Source organism: Aedes aegypti, chromosome 3 (assembly GCF_002204515.2).
Source record: "Aedes aegypti strain LVP_AGWG chromosome 3, AaegL5.0 Primary Assembly, whole genome shotgun sequence".
In the NCBI taxonomy this organism is placed as follows: Eukaryota; Metazoa; Arthropoda; class Insecta; order Diptera; family Culicidae; genus Aedes; species Aedes aegypti.
This window is the reverse complement of record NC_035109.1, coordinates 13,436,938-13,440,134: the sequence shown is the minus strand read 5'-3', so window position 1 is coordinate 13,440,134 and position 3,197 is coordinate 13,436,938. Positions and strand designations below refer to the sequence as shown.

Genomic DNA, 3,197 nt, shown 5'->3' with positions numbered 1-3,197 from the left:
ATGAAATTCCTAATTTAATTGGGTAACCTTCGAACAGTTGTATGTTGTATGTAATCCTCGTTACTCATCGCTGCTCAAATCAGCACGAATGCCCAGTCACCAGAACAAAGGCTTTAATAAGATTCTCACTCATGGTTTTCTTCTTCAAACGAGAACCAACAGTGGTCTCCGCTGCCGTCTTGTGAGAAAGAATAGCACATTCTACAGCCCTTTGCCAGTTTTTCCACCCTTGTCGCCCTGGGCCAGCTGCACAATAGAATATAGTGAAAGCGCAAAAGCGTAGTGAAAATTCTCCATCATTTATTATTTCTGTTGTGATGTTGTTCCGCGTGATGTTGCTGTTGGTTTTGTACTACATTCCCTGCGGCTTCGAAATCAACCCACCAGCGCGGTCCGTCAGTTGTTGTTCAAAGGGAAAAAATAGCATCCCAAAGCATGGTAAATAATAGAGGAACTTGAAAAGGGGGGTTTTGGAAAAAAAATGCAAACCCCATTCAATAACCAGATGGATCCTGTTGTCGACGTCCAGCATTCTTCGCTGCATGGTGAAATTGCGATGAATGTTGATTGATGATTGACTAAGATATGTTTCAATCTTAAGAGACTTAGTATTTCAAATGCAGTCAATGCCACAGGCCTAACTTCACATGTGATCGCAACAACAGCAAAAGCTTGATAATTTTTTATATACGTTCTACATATGTATTATTTAACTTTTTGCGTTATGCGTGAGTAATAAGTTGGCTACAAGGAAACTAGACCGAAGACCAAATCAATCGTAAAAGGGTCCCTTGAAGGAGAAAAACATGTAGGGCTATCAGAGTATTGAATGGAGAAACATCCTGAAGAGCATCTATAAATTAAAATTCTACCGTTGGAATTCTTTGCGAATTATTCCATGAGCGATGTTCGGCATAAAAGCCACTAATGTCAAATTTATTTGACTTATTGTGGGCCAATTTTCACTAGTCAGTTTGGAGCAAATTAACTTGCTGCCCAGAGCATTGAAAAGGCACATAGGCAGCCATGAAAGTACATTTACCAAGCTGTGTTTCACCCGAAATAACCAATGTTTCAAAAACTCTGGCCTCAAATGACGAAAAAAGTTGATATTTTATACGCCTTTTAACGATGAAAGCAACTCCGCCACATGCTCCATACAGTCGATCATTACGATAAACAAAAAAGTTTGGATCTCTATTGAGTTTGGATCCAGGTACCGTTTTTGTCGGAATATTTTTTTTTTGGAATATGAGTCAAAACGGTATAAAATTTCAGTAATAAACATCCTTTTCTAGTGTGATTGTGTGAGGCTGTTGGGCGTTTGCATTGGCGCAAATGTTGAAACTGAGAAAGCAGTTTCTCCACAATCTTCGATAAATCACACCCAAATAAAACACAAAGCTGTTTTATTCGTAAAATAGAACAGCAGCGTTATTTTATTTCTCATGATTTCATTGATCATAACAGAGAAAACAACTTTTTTTTTTGTTTGACGATTTCTACTTGGGCCTTAAAGTGTAGTTGTCATGGGAACCCGGACAACCAGAAGTCGCATAATAGTTCACGTAATAACTCGTTTATTCGTACAAATTACATCAAACCCGCAAAACACGAAGGATAAAATCGTCAGATTGGTGAGTTTCTTCGCATAAAACGTTATTTTTTTCTGAGTTCATTTGTACATTTTGTCGTCATTACACATATTATTCCTACACACTCGTACAGAGTAAGTCAAATCAATTCGTAGCAGCTGTCAAATCAACATTTGTCGCATAAGATCACATGTTAGTTCGGAAGACAATTTTTTCCATTTTCCACTTTTGTACGTAGAGGGCCTTTTCGCGACATATTATGAGTGAAGTTTTGCACTTGCAAAGCCTCCAGGTGATTTTGTTATACAGCGGTTCCACAGAAAATGGCGACTTTTTTCCCAAATTTCATTTTTATATTTTTTGATTTGGATGAAATTTTGCACATGCTTTCTTTATGCCCAAAAACGCCTTTTTGCGTCATCGGTTCACCATTTTGACTATAGCCTTACTTTTGAGAAGGGCCTAAGAAAAAAATCCTTAATAATTTTCAAAAAATCATAACTTAGAAACGGTTAGTCCGATCAGTTTGGTGTCTTCCGCAAAGTTTTAGGTTATTGTTGGGACTACCTGGAAAAAATATACACTGTAAAAAAATATATGCAATTTTTTATATTTATAAAGCTTAAAAATCTATTTTCTCAAAAATCGTATTTTTGATTTTTTTAATTTTTTTTATATGTTGAAATAGACAAAAAATGAAGTCTTTTGAACAGTGGGTCAAGATGGAGAAATCATGAACATAAAAGTTATGATTTTTTAATAAATGGTGAATTTTTTAAATGGTCATAATAAACTTTTTAAATGTTTTTCAACTCGATTTTATGAAAGTACGCAAAATTTACAACAAAAAAGGTTTACGGGAAAATCAGGCTAACTATTACCGTTTTAAAGAAACAGTGATTTTAATACAAAATTATGAAATAATTTTCAATTTTCGGTCATTTTCGAATGTTTTTCGAGTCTCATAAGCCTAGAAATTTGTTCATTGTCTGAAAGAGCAGATAATTTCTGACTAAAATGTTTAAAAAAAAATTGATTTGGTGATTTTTCATGGTATGAGGCGAAATAAATAATGTACCCTGTAAAAAAGATTTATATTAATTACCTCATTACGCGTGGTAAAGATGGACAAATTATGGGTGAAATTATGAAAAAATCCACGTGCTCGGCTGGGATTTGAACCCAGGACTCTGGTATGCTAGACGAGCGCTTTACCAACTAAGCTACCGAGCCACTTGGTGACCCAATAACTGAGTTGGTTACAAGTTTAGAATTCAAATCCCTACAGACCACGCGGACCCCTTTCATAACCCATATCCAATTATCCATCCATCTCATGTTAACTACCACACGCGGGAAGAGCGAGTGCGATTTATTTAGTGTTGAAACTGTTTGCCTATCGTACCTACATCGCTCCCACAACAACTGTATTGTGGAAGAGTAAAGATGTAGGAAGGCTATCAACGTGCCGTTCTCACTCAAGTGACGACATGACTACTACAGAGAGGCAGTAACACTCTAATATAAATTGACGCCTATATTGAGCTGTTCGGTAATCCAATCCGCATGGTTATTAAATTAATTAACTCATTACGCGTGGTA

The 3,197-nt window shown here is 36.3% G+C and overlaps 1 non-coding gene across 1 annotated transcript; it reads right to left on the bottom strand.

Annotated features, from left to right (window-relative positions):
* Window positions 1-2,756: 2,756 nt before the first annotated feature.
* Trnaa-agc lies at window positions 2,757-2,828 on the bottom strand. The gene has a single exon. It is a non-coding gene; the product is annotated as a tRNA-Ala (tRNA).
* Between the last annotated feature and the right edge of the window lie 369 nt (window positions 2,829-3,197).